The 22576-nt window shown below is 48.3% G+C and overlaps 4 pseudogenes; all 4 read right to left on the bottom strand.

Moving 5' to 3' along the window:
• Positions 1-3466: 3466 nt before the first annotated feature.
• On the bottom strand, positions 3467-3586 carry LOC141268093 (5S ribosomal RNA; annotated as a pseudogene).
• Positions 3587-4191: 605 nt separating this feature from the next.
• Positions 4192-4300, bottom strand: LOC141269075 (5S ribosomal RNA; annotated as a pseudogene).
• Positions 4301-5239: 939 nt separating this feature from the next.
• Positions 5240-5359, bottom strand: LOC141269194 (5S ribosomal RNA; annotated as a pseudogene).
• A 17097-nt stretch (positions 5360-22456) lies between these two features.
• Positions 22457-22576, bottom strand: LOC141268247 (5S ribosomal RNA; annotated as a pseudogene).

Raw genomic sequence — 22576 nt, 5'->3', positions numbered from 1 at the left:
TGCATTGTATGTTAGAAAAGCGTATATCTGCACAGAGATTGAAGCTTCAGAGACTGGGAGTTCTGTGGAAACTGTTTGGGTAAGAATACAAGGAGAGAACAACGGAAAGGACACCATTGTAGACATTTACTACAGGCCACCTGGGCAAGCTGAAGATATGGATGAACTCTTTATGTATCAAATGACCAAGTTCTCCAAAAAATATGACGTAGTGGTCATGGGAGATTTCAACTATCCAGACATTTGTTGGGAATCTCTCTCAAGTAAAACTAACAGGTCAAGCAAATTCTTATCCTCTCTTGCTGACAACTTTATCTTCCAAAAGGTAGGGGAGAAAACAAGGGGATCTGCTACTTTGGATCTAATCCTTATAAACAGGGAGGAAATGGTTGAGGAGGTAAAGGTGGCTGGGACCCTAGGAGGCAGCGATCATGCTATTATAGAATTTTGGATAACTAGAGGAGGAAGACATGTGAAGACTCAAACTTCAAGGTTAGATTTTAGAAAGGCAGATTTTAAGAGACTCAGAAAGAGAATAGGAGGGATCCAATGGCTGGATGTCCTTGAGGACAAAAATGTCCAGGAAGGATGGGAAATTTTTAAAAATGAGATTCTCAAAGCACAATCGTTAACAATCCCGAAAAGTAGGAAGAATGGGAAGCATTTAAGGAAACCAGGATGGATGAACACAGAACTTAAACACTTGCTAAAAAGAAAGAAAGAAATGTTTATTAAATGGAAAGAGGGAGGCATATCTAAAGAAGATTATAATGCAGTCTGCAGATCCTGCAGGGCACGTATCAGGTTAGCTAAAGCTGACAATGAATTAAGGCTTGCAAGAGATGTCAAAAGCAATAAAAAGGATTTTGGGGGTATGTCAAAAGTGAAAGAAAAGTCAAAGATGCTATGGGATTTTTACAGGATGAAAATGGAGAAATGGTAAGAGAGGATGTTGAGAAGGCCGAACTTTTTAATTCCTATTTTGCATCTGTTTTCTCTCAGAAAGAAAATGTAACATCAACTGATCTTCACTGTCCTTTTAAAGGAATAGAGGAATCCAAGTTATCTGTAAACAGAAAGATTGTGAGGGAATATTTAGCTAACATAAATGAGTTCAAGTCTCCAGGTCCAGATGAATTACACCCCAGAGTACTGAAGGAGATCGTAGAAGAAATTTTAGAACCACTCTCCATAATCTTTGAAAATTCTTGGAGAACAGGAGAAGTCCCAGAAGACTGGAGAAGAGCAAATGTTGTTCCTATCTTCAAAAAGGGGAAGAAGGTGGACCCAGGGAACTATAGGCCGGTGAGTCTGACTTCTATACCAGGAAAGATCTTTGAAAAAATTATTAAACAACATGTATGTAAGTACATGGATAAGAATGAAGTGATTAACCAGAGTCAGCATGGGTTTGTAACTAACAAGTCATGTCAGACTAACTTAATTTCCTTCTATGACAGAATCACTGACTGGGTGGATCAGGGAAATGCTGTAGATATAGTATATCTTGACTTCAGCAAAGCATTTGACAAAGTATCTCACACCATCCTTATTGAAAAAATGACCAAGTATGCAATGGACCAGGCAACTGTTAGGTGGATTCATAACTGGCTTAGTGATCGGACTCAAAGGGTGGTTGTAAATGGCTTCACATCCAGCTGGATGAATGTCTCAAGTGGGGTACCACAGGGCTCCGTCCTGGGACCTGTATTGTTCAACATCTTTATCAATGATTTAGATGAAGGAATTGAGGGTAAACTGATTAAATTTGCTGATGACACAAAGCTAGGAGGGATAGCTAATACTAGAGAAGAGAGAGAGAGGATTCAAAAAGACCTAAATAAACTGGAGCAGTGGGCAGCAACCAACAGAATGGTTTTTAACAGGGAAAAATGCAAAGTACTACATCTGGGCAATAAAAATGAAAAAAGCATATACAGAATGGGAGGAATAGAGCTAAGCAACAGTACATGTGAAAAAGACTTAGGTATACTAATAGATCATAAACTGAACATGAGTCAACAGTGTGATGCAGCAGCAAAAAAGGCAAATACAATTCTGGGATGTATTAACAGAAGCATACAGTCTAGATCACGTGAAGTCATTATCGGTCTTTACTCCTCTTTGGTCAGACCTCATCTGGAATACTGTGTACAGTTTTGGGCACCACATTTTAAAAAAGACATAGACAAACTGGAGCAAGTTCAGAGAAGAGCGACCAGAATGGTGACTGGTCTGCAAACCATGTCCTATGAGGAACGGTTGCAGGATTTGGGAATGTTTAGCTTGCAAAAAAGAAGACTGAGAGGAGACATAATAGCTGTCTACAAATATGTCAAGGGCTGTCACATTGTAGAAGGATCATCTTTATTCTCATTTGCACAAGGAAAGACTAGAAGCAATGGGATGAAACTAAATGGGAGGAGACACAGATTAGATATTAGAAAAAACTTTTTGACAGTTAGGGTGATTAATGAGTGGAACAGGCTGCCACGAGAGGTGGTGAGTTCCCCTTCAATGGACGTCTTCAAACAGAGGCTGGACAGACATCTGTCTGAGATGATCTAGTGAATCCTGCTTTGAGCAGGGGGTTGGACCAGATGACCCAGGAGGTCCCTTCCAACTCTACCATTCTATGATTCTATGATTCTTAAAAGGTCTTGTAGACTCAACGTCCCACTCAGAGCCGCTGAGCTCACTGATCGGCTGCAGCACTGTCGACGGAACGTCAGCTTCATGGCCAATGCCACAGGCCGGGAGCAGAGGCGAGACTCACCGGTAGACCCGGGTAGGGTGAGTAGAGCGCGGTTAGTTGCTTTCTAATAGGCTGCAGCCGGGGATTAACTTTTAATGAAAGGGAACAATCCCTTTGACTGTCTGCAGCACGCCACACCTAGGAAGCGCACTCTCACACACAAGCCAGCATGCACACGTGCTCGCACGTGACAACACCCCCTATCTGCCCCTACAACCTCTCCGTCACCATGCGTCAGACTCTCTTGCCTGTTTTATGATTTCAGGGCCCTAGCAGGAATCACCCCCCCTCCCCAATTCCTTCCGCACATTCCTTGCCTTCCTTGTCCTGAGGTTAGCTCTTTGTCAGCCGTCCGGCTTGGTTACACAAGCTTCTTTGCAGAGAAACATGTTACTTCTGCTGGCCCTCGCTAGGCGGCCGGCATCCAAATCCTTCCCTGGGCACCTGCTGAAAGCCTGGCCCCTTCACGGCCCCGGGTGCTTTTAACGCCATCATTTCCACACGGCGAGCTGCGGAGTCAATAAGCACTCCTAGCCGTGGTAAGGAGCTCGGTGTCAGGCCTGCGTGAAGGACGGCAGGGTAGCATACTTAGCTGCCAACTGGCTCAGAGGCCTTGGGGCTTCCATCATCTAAGTTACTTAAGGTCGGTGTTCGGCAAGGCGCCGTTCCATGCTAGCCGAGCTAGGCAGTAGGGCAAAACGTCATCAAAATGGTCTACAGCACCCGGTGTTCCCAGGAGGTCTCCCATCCAAGTACTGTCCAAGCCCAGCCCTGCTTTGCTTCTGAGATCAGACGAGATCGAGCGTATCCAAGGTGATATGGCCAGTAGACGCTGCTCGATCCATCGCCCGGCCAGCCTTTCTCAGGATCGCTTGGTGGCAAGCAATCTGGCCGTGACGGGGCGGGCTCCGAAGGGTCCATGCAAAGGCTGTGCCATCCCTACAGGTGTGGTTTGTTTAGCAGTGATTCACCCGCCGCATCAGGTGTCTTCAAAAATGGCTCGGCGCAGGTTCTCCTGCAGGCTAAACCCTTCATTGCGGTAATGTGACAGAAAGAGCAAGCTGGACCCGTAACTTGGGGGCGGAGCGAGACGTCCAGGGGTGAATGAAGGAAGAGGGTGAGATGGTTGCCAGTGACTTTGAGCTGCTCTTCAGGGGGGAGGGTCGTGTTGCCTGCAAAGGTCTTCTGCTTGGGGTTACCGGTGGTTGCCTCCAGCCACGCGGGAGATGCTGGTCCTAGTATTAAAAGTAAAGAAGCAACAATGCTGGAGGCACACGGTGATCAGAAGGATGCTGGTATTTTGCAGAGATGAAATAGCGCAAGAGAGAAAGCAAATGAAAAAAAGAAAGAGAATGAATGTGTGCACTTGTGAAAGGGAATGGAAAAAAGGCATAGAAGAGAATGCCCCCTGCTGGTGGAAGGAAGGAAAAAGCAAAAGCCTACAGCACCTGGTATTCCCAGGCGGTGTTCTATCCAAGTACTAACCAGGCCCAACCCTGCTTAGCTTCCGAGATCAGGTGTGCTCAGGGTGGTGTGGCCGTAGGCAGAGACAAGCCTCTCACTTGCTGCTTTTCTACTTTGACGTCTGGCTGCCGGCTGCCGGCTGCCCTTTCCAGTGCTCAGCAAGACCAGGTCCTTTTGTGCTTTCAATTCTCTTCAATTTTTTTGCTGGCTTCCTTAAAAGGTCTTGTAGACAGAAGGCCCCACTCAGAGCCGCTGAGCTCACTGATCGGCTGCAGCGCTGTCGACGGAACGTCAGCTTCACGGCCAATGCCACAGGCCGGGAGCAGAGGCGAGACTCACCGGTAGACCCGGGTAGGTTGAGTAGAGCGCGGTTACTTGCTTTCTAATAGCCTGCAGCCGGGGATTAACTTTTAATGAAAGGGAACAATCCCTTTGACTGTCTGCAGCGTGCCACACCTAGGAAGCGCACTCTCACACACAAGCCAGCATGCACATGTGCTCGCACGTGACAACACCCCCTATCTGCCTCTACAACCTCTCCGTCACCATGCGTCAGACTCTCCTGCCTGTTTTATGATTTCAGGGCCCTAGCAGGAATCACCCCCCCCTCCCCAATTCCTTCCGCACCTTCCTTGCACTGAGGTTAGCTCTTTGTCAGCCGTCTGGCTTGGTTACACAAGCTTCTTTGCAGAGAAACATGTTACTTCTGCTGGCCCTCTCTAGGCGGCCGGCATCCAAAACCTTCCCTGGGCACCTGCTGAAAGCCTGGCCCCTTCACGGCCCCGGGTGCTTTTAACGCCATCATTTCCACACGGCGAGCTGCGGAGTCAATAAGCACTCCTAGCCGTGGCAAGGAGCTCGGTGTCAGGCCTGCGTGAAGGCGGCGGGGTAGCTTGCTTAGCTGCCAACTGACTCAGAGGCCTTGGGGCTTCCATCATCTAAGTTACTTAAGGTCGGTGTCCGGCAAGGCGCCGTTCCATGCTAGCCGAGCTGGGCAGTAGGGCAAAACGTCATCAAAATGGTCTACAGCACCCGGTGTTCCCAGGAGGTATCACATCCAAGTACTGTCCGAGCCCAGCTCTGCTTTGCTTCCGAGATCAAACGAGATCAGGCGCATCCAAGGTGGTATGGCCAGTAGACGCTGCTCGATCCATCGCCCGGCCAGCCTTCTCAGGATCGCTTGGTGGCGAGCAATCTGGCCGAGACGGGGCGGGCTCCGAAGGGTCCATGCAAAGGCTGTGCCATCCCTACAGGTGTGGTTTGTTTAGCAGTGATTCCCCCGCCGCATCAGGTGTCTTCAAAAATGTCTCGGCCCAGGATCTCCTGCAGGCTAAACCCTTTATCGCGGTAATGTGACAGAAAGAGCAAGCTGGACCCGTAACTTTGGGGCGGAGCGAGACGTCCAGGGGTGAATGAAGGAAGAGGGTGAGATGGTTGCCAGTGACTTTGAGCTGCTCTTCAGGGGGGAGGGTCATGTTGCCTGCAAAGGTCTTCTGCTTGGGGTTACCAGTGGTTGCCTCCAGCCATGTGGGAGACGCTGGTCCTGGTGAAAAGGAGCCTAGTATTAAAAGTAAAGAAGCAACAATGCTGGAGGCCCACGGTGATCAGAAGTAGAGATGAGCGTTGTTCTACTCGAACTGTTCGCCAATCTCAAATTCGAGCTGTTTTGTGCGGTGTTCGAGCCGTTCGACGAACACGAACAATTTGAGAAAAATTCGGCTGTTCGAGGTTATGTTCGATAATTGTTCGTGCACCAAAATCAGAACTGGATTTTTTCTCAGTAATGATGAAAATTAATGTTAATACTCAGTTTGAGTGTACAGCGGGGTGGGGGGATGGGTAGGGGATGGATCTCTGCAGGAACAATGAAGATCTCCATTTTTTTTTCTCTTTCCCGCATTTACAGTGGGGAGGTGCAATCTGTCAGCCTATCAGCAGCGCACACACGGAGCGAAGTGCTTTTTTTCACTCAAGCAAGGGCATGTGTCATTGGCAGTGTATGTCACATGTCCTTGCCCTATAAGACCAAGCCATTTTCCCCGTCGCCACCATTTTCTCACTGCTGCAGCTGCGTGTTAGACGGCACCGCTGTTGCTGTGTGCGCTATACCTTGTTAATTTCAAGCCAATTTTCGCACAAATCTACAGATAGCTTGGGAGTAGGGAATAGTTGTGATTGCAGTCCTTTTAAGGACTAGGTTACAGCATTTCCTACGACTTTTATCAGGCAGGTCTGTGCTCTTAAATAGATAGGTTGTGGGAGTAAAGACTAATTGTAATTGGAGTCCTTTTCAGGACTAGGTTACATCAGTTCCTATCAGTTTTTGCCAGGCAGGTCTGTGCCAGTGCTGTGCAAGTTTTTTTCACAGCATTTGGCTGAATCTAGCAAAGATAATCCTTTTTGGCCTATTACAGAGTGTGTTAGTCAGTGGAGTAGCCTATCTGTGTTGCAAGATATACCACCTGTGTATAGAATACCAATTTTTTTACTGCACCTAGTGAAGTAAAATCTTTTGGGCATAGCATCATTCTATTAGTCCATCTATACTGACCTCCATCAGGTTGCAAACTGAATCTAATTTTTTTCTGCATCTAGCTCTGAAAAAATATTGGGCTTCTAGCTGTGTGTGGGAGTTGTTGTATTAGTCCATCTATACTGACCTCCATCAGGTTGCAAACTGAATATAATTTTTTTCTGCATCTAGCTCTGAAAAAATATTGGGCTTCTAGCTGTGTGTGGGTCTTGTTCTATTAATCCATCTATACTGACCTCCATCAGGTTGCAAACTGAATATAATTTTTTTCTGCATCTAGCTCTGAAAAAATATTGGGCTTCTAGCTGTGTGTGGGTCTTGTTCTATTAATCCATCTATACTGACCTCCATCAGGTTGCAAACTGAATATAATTTTTTTCTGCATCTAGCTCTGAAAAAATATTGGGCTTCTAGCTGTGTGTGGGTCTTGTTCTATTAATCCATCTATACTGACCTCCATCAGGTTGCAAACTGAATATAATTTTTTTCTGCATCTAGCTCTGAAAAAATATTTGGCCTTCTAGCAGTGTGTGGGACTTGTTCTATTAGTCCACCTATACTGACCTCCATCAGGTTGCAAACTGAATATATTTTTTTCTGCATCTACCTCTGAAAAAATATTGGGCTTCTAGCTGTGTGTGGGACTTGTTGTATTAGTCCATCTATACTGAACTCCATCAGGTTGCAAACTGAATATAATTTTTTTCTGCATCTAGCTCTGAAAAAATATTCGGCTTCTAGCTGTGTGTGGGACTTGTTGTATTAGTCCATCTATACTGACCTCCATCAGGTTGCAAATTGAATATAATTTTTTTCTGCATCTAACCCAGCCAATAGTTTTGGACTAATACCACAGTTTGGCCACTCAGCTCTGCTCGGTTACCATCCATTGTTTTTTTGTGCAAACAACTCCAGAGTTGTGAATTAGTTAACCATCAAAATGAGTGGAAAAAGGCCTGCTGCTGGTGGAAAGGGGAATAGGCGTGTTGGGAAGGGGAAAAAAGGTTGTGTCCGTGGGGTAGGTGTTAAAGCAACAGTAACATCTGCAGAAGAAAGACCATCTTCCAGCCAAACTAAAATGTCTACTTCTTTTAGCGGACAATGTGATAAGATCCCTTTCTTACGGCCACGCCAATCGCTACAAATTCCAGATGAGACACAAAAACAGCAGGTGCTTCAACGGATATCAAGTGCTCCTTTAAGTGGGCTCTCCTCCACATCAACTTCAACATCACAAATACTCCAGTCCTCAAAGGTGTCACCAAAATCGCACTTGCTTCCTCACAGCTCCCAAATCTCCAGCTGCCCGTCTGAGTATGAGGTAGAACAGATGGTTGAGTCTGCAGAGCTGTTTACTCATGCTATAGCCTGGGAATCAGAGGTCGACTCCAGCGCTTCTGTGAATCCAGACGAGGAAATGATCTGCACTGATGCCCAGAATCTTTATGAGTCGGATCCAGGACCAGACGCAGAAGGTTCTGACCATAATGTAGACCCTCATTCCCAAACTGTAACTCCTGTTGGTGGAGACAATGAGGAAGACGATGATAAGACTCAAATAACTGATTGGAGCGACAACTTTAGTTTTTTGTCAGGGCAGGAACAGGTTAGCTCTGAGGACGAAGGGTGTGATAACACACAGGGTGATGATGATGAGGTTGGAGATCCCACTTACTGTCAACCCACAGTCAGCCAAGAGATGAGGTCAGCAGAGGAGGTGGAGGAAGATGCTAGTGACGACGAGGTCAGGTTGCGCCTTCCTGGACAGAGACGTAGTACTGGAAGCACGTCAACAACTGCATCCTCAAACACAACTCTGCCTCTCACCACAAGTCGTGGTGGCTCTTCAGGTCGCATGGGTGCTATGCCTTGCATAGCCTGGGCATTTTTTCAGATCGATAAAGATGACCCAACTCGTGTTATCTGTAACATTTGTCAGCAAAAGCTAAGTAGAGGCCAAAAAATACAGAGTTTGAGTACTTCATGCATGAACCGGCACATGGACATGAAGCATAAGTTGCAGTGGGATGCTCAGTGTGCTACAATGCGGCCTAGCCGGCCGGGCCAACCACCGTCTGCCATATCTTGTGCATCCGCGGCCTCTTCATCCTCTGTGACTGGGGGGACAGCAGTCACACCTGTTTTGGGGCGCAGACCTGCCACCTCTTTACCCGCAACAGCCAGCGTGATTGGCAGGTCATCATTTTCTTTGGAGGTGGGAACACCAGCTGGTGTTGAGCGCTGTCCGACATCGATAGCACCACCTTTGGATCAAGGCAACCTAACATGTCCGCCTGCATCTTCCTCACAGACCGGCAGTTTGCCGGGGACACCCTTATCAACCCCGTCTAAGCACAATAGCCAGCCCTCGGTCCCTCAGATGTGGACAAGTAAAAGATCATTTCCTCCTAGCCATGAGAAAGCTAAGAGGTTGAATTTCACCATCTGCAAGCTCTTGGCTACAGAAATGCTGCCTTTCCGCCTGGTGGACACAGAGGATTTTCGAGACCTTATGTCCGTCGCAGTGCCCCAGTACCAGATGCCCAGTCGGCACTACTTCTCAAAGAAAGGTGTGCCTGCGCTCCACCAGCATGTCGCACACAACATCACCGCTTCTTTGAGAAACTCTGTGTGTGACAGGGTGCATTTCACCACAGACACTTGGACGAGTAGGCATGGACAGGGGCGTTACATGTCGCTGACTGGGCACTGGGTAACTATGGTGACAGCAGGACAAGGGGCTGCTGTCCAAGTCTTGCCGTCCCCACGAGTTGTGCGTCAATCCTCTTTATGTCAAAGTTCCTCCACTGCTTCTGCCTCCTCAACCTCCTCTCGGTCTTCCACCTGCACCCAAAGCCTGTCTGGTCATGCCACAAGCATTCTAACTGCGCAGAAGGGATCCTGCACACCTCCTTACTATGCTGGCAGTAGGGCTCAACGTCATCAGGCGGTGTTTACATTGAAATGTCTGGGAAATGTGAGTCACACAGCTGAGGAGTTGTGGACAGCTCTGGAGAACCAATTTCATGAATGGTTGTCTCCACTGGACCTGAAACCAGGGAAGGCCGTGTGCGACAATGCTGCAAACCTGGGTGCGGCCCTTCGCCGGGGCAATGTCACACACGTGCCTTGTATGGCTCACGTGTTGAACCTGGTTGTCCAGCAATTTTTAGCCCACTATCCCAGACTAGATGGCCTTCTGCAGAGGGCACGGTCGCTGTGTGCTCACTTCCGCCGTTCGCATCCCGCAGCTCAGCGACTTACATCTCTACAGAAGTCGTTGGGCCTGCCACTTCACCGGCTAAAATGCGATGTGCCTACCCGGTGGAATTCAACTCTGCACATGTTGCAGCGACTGTCGCAGCACCAAGAAGCCCTGGTGCAATACGTTCTGACATATAGCCTGGGCCAACGAGATTCAGAGGTGGGGCAAATCACGCTGGAGGAGTGGTCTCAGATCAGGGACCTATGCACCCTTCTGCACAGTTTTGAAATGGCGACGAAGATGTTTAGTGCTGACGATGCCATTATCAGCATGACTATTCCGGTGATTTACATGCTGGAGCACATGTTAAACAGAATTCGGAGTCAGGTGGTGGCACAAGAGGAGGTGGAGGAAGTAGAGGAGGAGGAGTTGTATGCGGAAGGGCTAACATCTGCAAGGTCCAGACGGTCGGCAGCACCAAGGCGGCAGGCATGTGAGGGTGGGGGAGATGGTTTTACCAGGGCGCATGGTAGCAGCCAAACTAGTGAGGAAGGTGCAGGAGCCCAGGAAGAAGTGGAGGACGAACTGATGGAAGACTCATCAGATGAGGGAGACCTTGATCACATTTCTGTTGTGCGAGGTTGGGGGGAGAGGACAGAGGAAGGAAGCATGATTGTTACCTCGCCACCAACACAACAGGGACTTGGTGCTCCTGGATGCGCAACACACATGAGTGCCTTCTTGCTGCACTACGTGCAACATGACCCTCGAATTGTGAGAATTAGAAATAATCCTGACTACTGGGTTGCCACACTGTTAGATCCCCGGTACAAAAGTAAATTTGCAGAAATTATTCCTGCCATAGAAAGGGATGCACGCATGCAGGAGTATCAGCAGAGACTGTTGCAGAATCTTACATGTGCTTTTCCACAAAATACCAGTGGTGCACGTAGTGAATCTCACAGTTCCAACTTGCCAACCGTGGGACCGTCAAGTGTTCAGCACTCAAACCGTAACAGAACCACAGTATCTGCTGGTAACATCAATTTTAGAGGGTGAGATGGTTGCCAGTGACTTTGAGCTGCTCTTCAGGGGGGAGGGTCATGTTGTCTGCAAAGGTCTTCTGCTTGGGGTTACCGGTGGTTGCCTCCAGCCATGCGGGAGACGCTGGTCCTGGTGAAAAGGAGCCCAGTATTAAAAGTAAAGAAGCAACAATGCTGGAGGCCCACGGTGATCAGAAGTAGAGATGAGCGTTGTTCTACTCGAACTGTTCGCCAATCTCAAATTCGAGCTGTTTTGTGCGGTGTTCGAGCCGTTCGACGAACACGAACAATTTGAGAAAAATTCGGCTGTTCGAGGTTATGTTCGATAATTGTTCGTGCACCAAAATCAGAACTGGATTTTTTCTCAGTAATGATGAAAATTAATGTTAATACTCAGTTTGAGTGTACAGCGGGGTGGGGGGAGGGGTAGGGGATGGATCTCTGCAGGAACAATGAAGATCTCCATTTTTTTTTCTCTTTCCCGCATTTACAGTGGGGAGGTGCAATCTGTCAGCCTATCAGCAGCGCACACACGGAGCGAAGTGCTTTTTTTCACACAAGCAAGGGCATGTGTCATTGGCAGTGTATGTCACATGTCCTTGCCCTATAAGACCAAGCCATTTTCCCCGTCGCCACCATTTTCTCACTGCTGCAGCTGCGTGTTAGACGGCACCGCTGTTGCTGTGTGCGCTATACCTTGTTAATTTCAAGCCAATTTTCGCACAAATATACAGATAGCTTGGGAGTAGGGAATAGTTGTGATTGCAGTCCTTTTAAGGACTAGGATACAGCATTTCCTACGAATTTTATCAGGCAGGTCTGTGCTCTTAAATAGATAGGTTGTGGGAGTAAAGACTAATTGTAATTGGAGTCCTTTTCAGGACTAGGTTACATCAGTTCCTATCAGTTTTTGCCAGGCAGGTCTGTGCCAGTGCTGTGCAAGTTTTTTTCATAGCATTTGGCTGAATCTAGCAAAGATAATCCTTTTTGGCCTATTACAAAGTGTGTTAGTCAGTGGAGTAGCCTATCTGTGTTGCAAGATATACCACCTGTGTATAGAATACCAATTTTTTTACTGCACCTAGTGAAGTAAAATCTTTTGGGCATAGCATCATTCTATTAGTCCATCTATACTGACCTCCATCAGGTTGCAAACTGAATCTAATTTTTTTCTGCATCTAGCTCTGAAAAAATATTGGGCTTCTAGCTGTGTGTGGGACTTGTTGTATTAGTCCATCTATACTGACCTCCATCAGGTTGCAAACTGAATATAATTTTTTTCTGCATCTAGCTCTGAAAAAATATTGGGCTTCTAGCTGTGTGTGGGTCTTGTTCTATTAATCCATCTATACTGACCTCCATCAGGTTGCAAACTGAATATAATTTTTTTCTGCATCTAGCTCTGAAAAAATATTGGGCTTCTAGCTGTGTGTGGGTCTTGTTCTATTAATCCATCTATACTGACCTCCATCAGGTTGCAAACTGAATATAATTTTTTTCTGCATCTAGCTCTGAAAAAATATTGGGCTTCTAGCTGTGTGTGGGTCTTGTTCTATTAATCCATCTATACTGACCTCCATCAGGTTGCAAACTGAATATAATTTTTTTCTGCATCTAGCTCTGAAAAAATATTTGGCCTTCTAGCAGTGTGTGGGACTTGTTCTATTAGTCCACCTATACTGACCTCCATCAGGTTGCAAACTGAATATATTTTTTTCTGCATCTACCTCTGAAAAAATATTGGGCTTCTAGCTGTGTGTGGGACTTGTTGTATTAGTCCATCTATACTGAACTCCATCAGGTTGCAAACTGAATATAATTTTTTTCTGCATCTAGCTCTGAAAAAATATTCGGCTTCTAGCTGTGTGTGGGACTTGTTGTATTAGTCCATCTATACTGACCTCCATCAGGTTGCAAATTGAATATAATTTTTTTCTGCATCTAACCCAGCCAATAGTTTTGGACTAATACCACAGTTTGGCCACTCAGCTCTGCTCGGTTACCATCCATTGTTTTTTTGTGCAAACAACTCCAGAGTTGTGAATTACTTAACCACCAAAATGAGTGGAAAAAGGCCTGCTGCTGGTGGAAAGGGGAATAGGCGTGTTGGGAAGGGGAAAAAAGGTTGTGTCCGTGGGGTAGGTGTTAAAGCAACAGTAACATCTGCAGAAGAAAGACCATCTTCCAGCCAAACTAAAATGTCTACTTCTTTTAGCGGACAATGTGATAAGATCCCTTTCTTACGGCCACGCCAATCGCTACAAATTCCAGATGAGACACAAAAACAGCAGGTGCTTCAACGGATATCAAGTGCTCCTTTAAGTGGGCTCTCCTCCACATCAACTTCAACATCACAAATACTCCAGTCCTCAAAGGTGTCACCAAAATCGCACTTGCTTCCTCACAGCTCCCAAATCTCCAGCTGCCCGTCTGAGTATGAGGTAGAACAGATGGTTGAGTCTGCAGAGCTGTTTACTCATGCTATAGCCTGGGAATCAGAGGTCGACTCCAGCGCTTCTGTGAATCCAGACGAGGAAATGATCTGCACTGATGCCCAGAATCTTTATGAGTCGGATCCAGGACCAGACGCAGAAGGTTCTGACCATAATGTAGACCCTCATTCCCAAACTGTAACTCCTGTTGGTGGAGACAATGAGGAAGACGATGATAAGACTCAAATACCTGATTGGAGCGACAACTTTAGTTTTTTGTCAGGGCAGGAACAGGTTGGCTCTGAGGACGAAGGGTGTGATAACACACAGGGTGATGATGATGAGGTTGGAGATCCCACTTACTGTCAACCCACAGTCAGCCAAGAGATGAGGTCAGCAGAGGAGGTGGAGGAAGATGCTAGTGACGACGAGGTCAGGTTGCGCCTTCCTGGACAGAGACGTAGTACTGGAAGCACGTCAACAACTGCATCCTCAAACACAACTCTGCCTCTCACCACAAGTCGTGGTGGCTCTTCAGGTCGCATGGGTGCTATGCCTTGCATAGCCTGGGCATTTTTTCAGATCGATAAAGATGACCCAACTCATGTTATCTGTAACATTTGTCAGCAAAAGCTAAGTAGAGGCCAAAAAATACAGAGTTTGAGTACTTCATGCATGAACCGGCACATGGACATGAAGCATAAGTTGCAGTGGGATGCTCAGTGTGCTACAATGCGGCCTAGCCGGCCGGGCCAACCACCGTCTGCCATATCTTGTGCATCCGCGGCCTCTTCATCCTCTGTGACTGGGGAGACAGCAGTCACACCTGTTTTGGGGCGCAGACCTGCCACCTCTTTACCCGCAACAGCCAGCGTGATTGGCAGGTCATCATTTTCTTTGGAGGTGGGAACACCAGCTGGTGTTGAGCGCTGTCCGACATCGATAGCACCACCTTTGGATCAAGGCAACCTAACATGTCCGCCTGCATCTTCCTCACAGACCGGCAGTTTGCCGGGGACACCCTTATCAACCCCGTCTAAGCACAATAGCCAGCCCTCGGTCCCTCAGATGTGGACAAGTAAAAGATCATTTCCTCCTAGCCATGAGAAAGCTAAGAGGTTGAATTTCACCATCTGCAAGCTCTTGGCTACAGAAATGCTGCCTTTCCGCCTGGTGGACACAGAGGATTTTCGAGACCTTATGTCCGTCGCAGTGCCCCAGTACCAGATGCCCAGTCGGCACTACTTCTCAAAGAAAGGTGTGCCTGCGCTCCACCAGCATGTCGCACACAACATCACCGCTTCTTTGAGAAACTCTGTGTGTGACAGGGTGCATTTCACCACAGACACTTGGACGAGTAGGCATGGACAGGGGCGTTACATGTCGCTGACTGGGCACTGGGTAACTATGGTGACAGCAGGACAAGGGGCTGCTGTCCAAGTCTTGCCGTCCCCACGAGTTGTGCGTCAATCCTCTTTATGTCAAAGTTCCTCCACTGCTTCTGCCTCCTCAACCTCCTCTCGGTCTTCCACCTGCACCCAAAGCCTGTCTGGTCATGCCACAAGCATTCTAACTGCGCAGAAGGGATCCTGCACACCTCCTTACTATGCTGGCAGTAGGGCTCAACGTCATCAGGCGGTTTTTACATTGAAATATCTGGGAAATGTGAGTCACACAGCTGAGGAGTTGTGGTCAGCTCTGGAGAACCAATTTCATGAATGGTTGTCTCCACTGGACCTGAAACCAGGGAAGGCCGTGTGCGACAATGCTGCAAACCTGGGTGCGGCCCTTCGCCGGGGCAATGTCACACACGTGCCTTGTATGGCTCACGTGTTGAACCTGGTTGTCCAGCAATTTTTAGCCCACTATCCCAGACTAGATGGCCTTCTGCAGAGGGCACGGTCGCTGTGTGCTCACTTCCGCCGTTCGCATCCCGCAGCTCAGCGACTTACATCTCTACAGAAGTCGTTGGGCCTGCCACTTCACCGGCTAAAATGCGATGTGCCTACCCGGTGGAATTCAACTCTGCACATGTTGCAGCGACTGTCGCAGCACCGACAAGCCCTGGTGCAATACGTTCTGACATATAGCCTGGGCCAACGAGATTCAGAGGTGGGGCAAATCACGCTGGAGGAGTGGTTTCAGATCAGGGACCTATGCACCCTTCTGCACAGTTTTGAAATGGCGACGAAGATGTTTAGTGCTGACGATGCCATTATCAGCATGACTATTCCGGTGATTTACATGCTGGAGCACATGTTAAACAGAATTCGGAGTCAGGTGGTGGCACAAGAGGAGGTGGAGGAAGTAGAGGAGGAGGAGTTGTATGCGGAAGGGCTAACATCTGCAAGGTCCAGACGGTCGGCAGCACCAAGGCGGCAGGCATGTGAGGGTGGGGGAGATGGTTTTACCAGGGCGCATGGTAGCAGCCAAACTAGTGAGGAAGGTGCAGGAGCCCAGGAAGAAGTGGAGGACGAACTGATGGAAGACTCATCAGATGAGGGAGACCTTGATCACATTTCTGTTGTGCGAGGTTGGGGGGAGAGGACAGAGGAAGGAAGCATGATTGTTACCTCGCCACCAACACAACAGGGACTTGGTGCTCCTGGATGCGCAACACACATGAGTGCCTTCTTGCTGCACTACCTGCAACATGACCCTCGAATTGTGAGAATTAGAAATAATCCTGACTACTGGGTTGCCACACTGTTAGATCCCCGGTACAAAAGTAAATTTGCAGAAATTATTCCTGCCATAGAAAGGGATGCACGCATGCAGGAGTATCAGCAGAGACTGTTGCAGAATCTTACATGTGCTTTTCCACAAAATACCAGTGGTGCACGTAGTGAATCTCACAGTTCCAACTTGCCAACCGTGGGACCGTCAAGTGTTCAGCACTCAAACCGTAACAGAACCACAGTATCTGCTGGTAACATCAATTTTGCGGAATCATTTCACCACTTTTTTAGCCCATCCTTTGCAAGGCCACAGGAGACAAGAAGTCTGACACATAGTCAACGCCTAGAGACGATGGTACAGGAGTATCTCCAAGTAAACATTGAAGCCACGACTGTGTCACTGGACCCTTGCTCTTTTTGGGCTTCCAATCTGGATAAATGGCCGGAGCTAGCCACTTACGCCTTGGAGATCTTGTCATGCCCCGCAGCCAGCGTTCTGTCTGAACGTGTGTTCAGCGCTGCTGGTGGTGTGCTGACAGATAAGCGCACGCGGCTCTCCACTGATAATGTAGACAGACTCACGTTCATAAAGATGAACAAATCATGGATCCAAAACGACTTTTCTACCCCTGTGTCATCCTGGGGAGAGTAAAAGCTTCATGATTGGTTAAAATCACCCTACCAACCGTTTTAAGCTTTCAAATTACTAATCATGTTTATCTGTATCTTGACTGGAAAATAATTTGGGCTTTGTAGCAGTGTGCAGCACTGATCCTATTAGGCCATCTATACTAAAGCTTCACCAGATTTAAAATTAAAAATAATTTTTAGCTGCATCTAGCCCGGAAAATAATTTTGGGGCTCCGAGATGCGCAAGACACATAAGTGCCTTCTTGCTGCACTACCTGCAGCATGACCCTCATATTGTCAGAATTCGAAGTAATCATGACTACTGGGTTGCCACACTCTTAGATCCCCCAAACTTTTCGATCAACCTTTTCATTTTAATAAAGACCAAAAAAATGGTCATTTTTGAAATTATAAGCATTAGCAGGTTGTTAGAAACTGAAATCAAACAGTTTTCAACTCAAAACTTTATTCTAGGTGATGTTACATTTTCACATAGGACCCCTTGTTCGAAAGGAGCTTCTGAACTCTCTCGTCCATTGAATTTGTCAGGTTTTGGATGGTTTCTGCTTCAATTGTTTTGCATGAGGACAGAATACCCTCCCAGAGCTGTTGCTTAGATGTGAACTGCCTCCCGCCATCATAGACACTCCTTTTAATGATGCTCCAAAGGTTCTGAATGGGGTAGAGGTCAGGGGAGCATGGGGGTCACACCATAAGTTTGTCCCCTTTTATGCCCATATCAGCCAGAGATGCAGATGTTTTATGTGCAGCATGAGATGGTGCATTATCATGCAGAAAAATGATCTTGCTGTGAAATACACGGTTCTTCTTCTTGAACCATGGCAGGAAGTGCTGTTTGAGAAAATCCACATACATTATGGAGTTCATCTTTAGCGCCTTCAGGGATCCTAAAGGGGCCGACAATCTCTCTCCCCATGATTCCAGCCCAAAACATTACTCCACCTCCTCCTTGTTGGCGCTGTAGCCGTGTTTGCGTGGGGTGTCCATCAACCAGCCATCCTCCACTCCATCCATCTGGACCATCGAGCGCTGCACGGCACTCATCCGTGAACAAAACTGTTTTGAAATCAGTCTTCATGTAATGTTTGGCCCACTGGAGCCGTTTCTGCTTGTGTGAAGTGGATAGAGGAGGTCGACAGGATGGCGTATGCACAGCTGCAAACCTCTGAAGGACCCTGCATCTTGTTGTTCGGGGGACGTTGGAGGCACAAGCAGCTTCAAAAACTTGTCTGCTGCTATGACAAGGCTTTTTGGCCGCTGCTCTTTCAACCTGACGTAATTGCCTGTAGGAAAGAGTCCTCAATTTGCCCTTATTAGCACGAACACGTGTGTACTGTGAATCAGCTACATACTTCTTGATTGCCAAGACACTTCATCCTGATCATCGCACAATGTTGATTGTAGTCATGCCTTGACCTAAGCACTCCACAATTTGTTGCTTCTCAGCAGCCGACACATCCTTTTTCTTTCCCATTTTGGCAGAAAATGTAGGCTGCTTAATAATGTGAGAGAGCCTTCTTAAGTAGTCTTGCCTTTCATTGGACACACCTGCCAAACTAATTAGCACAGGTGTCTGCAATTGCTTACAGTGATATAAAGAGCCCTGACACACATCACCATCAATGAGTTTAACTGACAAACAAACAAATTCTTCCATTATCACTCCTAAACACTTTTTGCATAATAATTTGGAACGCAGTGTACATGTGCTTTTCCACAAAACACCAGCGGTTCACGTAGTGAATCTTACAGTTCTAACTTGCCAACCGTGGTCTGTATGGAGTTGTTCAATAAAGGGCCCAAAATTAAGATAACATAGATGGGAGAGGTCTCTATGAATAGGAATTCCTAAGTATTTGATACCCTGTGAGGGACAGGCAAAGGGAAAGTTGGACTGGATGGAATCCTATATGGATTTGGGGAGGGAGACATCGAGGGCCTCAGACTTCGCTGCATTGATTTTAAAATTTGACCATGTAACAAAGTGATCTATTTCAGCCATAACAGCTCGGATGGATATATGTGATTGAGTGATATATACTAGGACATCATCAGCAAATAGAGAGCACTTGTACTCGGTGCCTCCCACCTCAATCCACCTAATATTGGGGTTATGGCGAATTGATGAGAGCAGGTGCTCCGTCACTAGGATGTATAAGAGAGGGGACAGAGGACATCCCTGCCTTGTCCCATTGGTGATTGTGAAAGGTGATGAAAATGTTCTGACGCACCCCCTGGGCCTTGGGACACCCGGAGCCGGACCCTTTTTGGTGGATGCTGGTGGTTGTAGTCTTCGTGGCGGCGACCCGGTTCCGTGGCTCAGGGCGGTCAAACCAGTGGCGGAACTATTTATGTGGTTTTGATGTTTAAATGTCCGACTACGCCACCCGTGGATTGCGGTCAGAGTGAACCGCTGCTACAGGGCAGACCGCTGAGGCTGGTGTTGTGGGTGCAGCAGAGCGTAGCATAACTCCCCACGGGAGGAGTATAGCCTCAGGGCAGTGTATGCGGAGGATGGGGGTGATGGTGCAGGGCAGCAGCAGTAACGACACGGAGTCAGTGATGCAGTCCAGGGCCTTTACTCACAGTTCTTATTATCCAGACCACGTCTGCAGGTAACGGCTGCCCACGTCGTACTGTGCTCACCAGGTGAGGGGCTCAGACAACTCCCAGATAACTTTGGAGCACTTCACAGGACCCCCTTTGTGTGTCCTTTGTCTGGCCTTTCTTACCAACACTTCTGTCCGGCTGCCTCGGGCCTCCTCTTGGTAAACTTGGCGCCAGTTTCCCTGACCCGATGTGGTGCCTTCCTAGCGGATGTAGCGAGGGGCTGCGCCACATAAAATGTCAGAGCCTCTGGTTTCTAGCTGAGGGTCGTTTCCTGCCTCCACTAGTTCGGGGACCGGTCTCCCCCTTTTGCCTGACCCCTCCACGCAGGTGGATTCGGGCGTGCGGTGGCGACTCGCCCGTCCGCACCCCTGGGATCCCTTCATTCCTCGTTCCTGGAGCCTTCTCCGCTCCTCTTCCTTCCTTCTCCCTCTTCCAGGCCTGGGCCTCTGTTACTAGGCCCGCCTCCGGAGCAGAGCTCATGCAGAGCCCCTGCTCCCTGCCACTTCTGCTCAGACTTCTCTGCACTGAACTAAGATGGTGCCCACCTTTTATACTCCCTTCTCAATGCACCCAGGAACTGCTTCCTCCCTGCTCCTGCACTACAGGGTTCCCCTTCCTCAGTGTTCCCTCCCCCCACTCCAGCCAGGGACAGGGACTGTCGTGCCCATCTCAGGGGCATATTGGTCGCCCTGCCCCACGGCAATGTGGTGTAATGCATGCAGGTGTCGGGTCCTGATCCACACTCCATCCTTACCTGAGAGTGAGATATCACACCTCTGGGTGAGGTGCAATACGTCTGTAGCAACCGAGCCCTCAGGGTGCTACAGTTCCATTTATCTTCAGCCTAGGTGACGTATTGCGATACAGGGCCGTGATTTTGGCTATAAAAGGGTCCCCTAGACCCCTACCCCAAGCTTTTTAAGAGAATCATATATGGCGTGCCAGGAGACTCTATGGAATGCTTTTTCAGCATCCAACGAGAGTATCTAATTACAAATTTTTAACTGCATCTAGCCCAGGAAATACTTTGTGCCTAGTAGCAGTGTCTGCTAGTCAGCGGATTATCCCGGCTGTTAAGCAAGCTACACCACCTGTAGTTTAGACACTTAATTTTTTCAAAGGAAATGATTCGGGACCATGGGATACTTAGTGAAGAGCATCAGGAGGCACCCCAAGGCATAGGGGCTGGGACTGGCATTAGGATGCCTTGCGGTGGACAGCCGAGCTCGATCCTTATAAAAGCTTTTTAACTGCAGCAGCTTTAGTGGACGCTACTGGAGCTGGAATTACGCGGCTGCTGGCATGAGACTTGCCCTCCAATAGATCCTTGTAAATGGATTTAAAGTGTATTCATTCAAATTAGAGAGACAATTTAAATTAAAAAGCTTAGAGCTGCCTCCACCACAGGGGGGCTCGCTCGACCCACCAGCGGACAGGCACCAGTATTGGGAGAGGGGGGCTGGCCGTCAGGGTTCACCGCGGCTCTGGCACAAACCCGGCGACACGGAGGTGGCACGGGCAGGAGCGGACTGGCCCTGTCGGCTTCTCACTTTTTGGATTTTAGAAGGGCATGACATGCCTATATCTGTGTCTCCCCCGCCTTTTACTCCTCCACCTCTTTTATTTTCGCATGACTATATGTACTTGTCACTTTTCCATGTGTTAGTTATGTCTTCTGAGCAGTTTGTCAGCTTTTGGACACCTTTGAAGGTGTTTTCTATGTATTTCTATGTGTTTTTGTTTGCCTGCCATTGTTTTTAACGGTGTTCGAAGGTGTTCGACGAACAGTTCGACGAACAGTTCGGCGAACACACGGGTGTTCGACGAACCGAACCGAACTCGAACACTACTGGGGTGGCTCAACACTAATCAGAAGGATGCTGGTATTTTGCAGAGATGAAATAGCACAAGAGAGAAAGCAAATGAAAAAAAGAAAAGAGAATGAATGTGTGCACTTGTGAAAGGGAATGGAAAAAAGGCATAGAAGAGAGTGCCCCCTGCTGGTGGAAGGAAGGAAAAAGCAAAAGCCTACAGCACCTGGTATTCCCAGGCGGTCTCCCATCCAAGTACTAACCAGGCCCAACCATGCATAGCTTCCAAGATCAGACGACATTTGGCCTGTTCAGGGTGCTGTGGGCATAGACAGAGTCAAGCCTCTCAATTGCTGCTTTTCTACTTTGACGTCTGGCTGCCGGCTGCCCTTTCTAGAGCTCAGCAAGACCAGGTCCTTTTGTGCTTTCCCTTCTCTTCAATTTTTTTGCTGGCTTCCTTAAAAGGTCTTGTAGACACAACGCCCCACTCAGAGCCGCTGAGTTCACTGATTGGCTGCAGCGCTGTCGACGGAACGTCAGCTTCACGGCCAATGCCACAGGCCGGGAGCAGAGGCGAGACTCACCGGTAGACCCGGGTAGGGTGAGTAGAGCGCGGTTAGTTGCTTTCTAATAGCCTGCAGCCAGGGATTAACTTTTAATGAAAGGGAACAATCCCTTTGACTGTCTGCAGCGCGCCACACCTAGGAAGCGCACTCTCACACACAAGCCAGCATGCACACGTGCTCGCACGTGACAACACCCCCTATCTGCCTCTACAACCTCTCCGTCACCATGCGTCAGACTCTCCTGCCTGTTTTATGATTTCAGGGCCCTAGCAGGAATCACCCCCCCCTCCCCAATTCCTTCCGCACCTTCCTTGCCTTCCTTGCACTGAGGTTAGCTCTTTGTCAGCTGTCTGGCTTGGTTACACAAGCTTCTTTGCAGAGAAACATGTTACTTCTGCTGGCCCTCGCTAGGCGGCCGGCATCCAAAACCTTCCCTGGACACCTGCTGAAAGCCTGGCCCCTTCATGGCCCCGGGTGCTTTTAACACCATCATTTCCACATGGCGAGCTGCGGAGTCAATAAGCACTCCTAGCCGTGGCAAGAAGCTCGGTGTCAGGCCTGCGTGAAGGTGGCGGGCTAGCGTACTTAGCTGCCAACTGGCTCAGAGGCCTTGGGGCTTCCATCATCTAAGTTACTTAAGGTCGGTGTCCGGCAAGGCGCCGTTCCATGCTAGCCGAGCTGGGCAGTGGGGCAAAACGTCATCAAAATGGTCTATAGCACCCGGTGTTCCCAGGAGGTATCCCATCCAAGTACTGTCCAAGCCCAGCCCTGCTTTGCTTCCGAGATCAGACGAGATCAGGCATATCCAAGGTGGTATGGCCAGTAGAC

The sequence above is a fragment of the Phyllobates terribilis genome, unplaced genomic scaffold, assembly GCF_046119375.1.
Source record: "Phyllobates terribilis strain yellow unplaced genomic scaffold, ASM4611937v1 Scaffold_4__5_contigs__length_816908805, whole genome shotgun sequence".
NCBI classification, from domain to species: domain Eukaryota; kingdom Metazoa; phylum Chordata; class Amphibia; order Anura; family Dendrobatidae; genus Phyllobates; species Phyllobates terribilis.
Note: the sequence above shows the minus strand (reverse complement) of the source record. Positions and strands in the feature narration are given on the sequence as shown.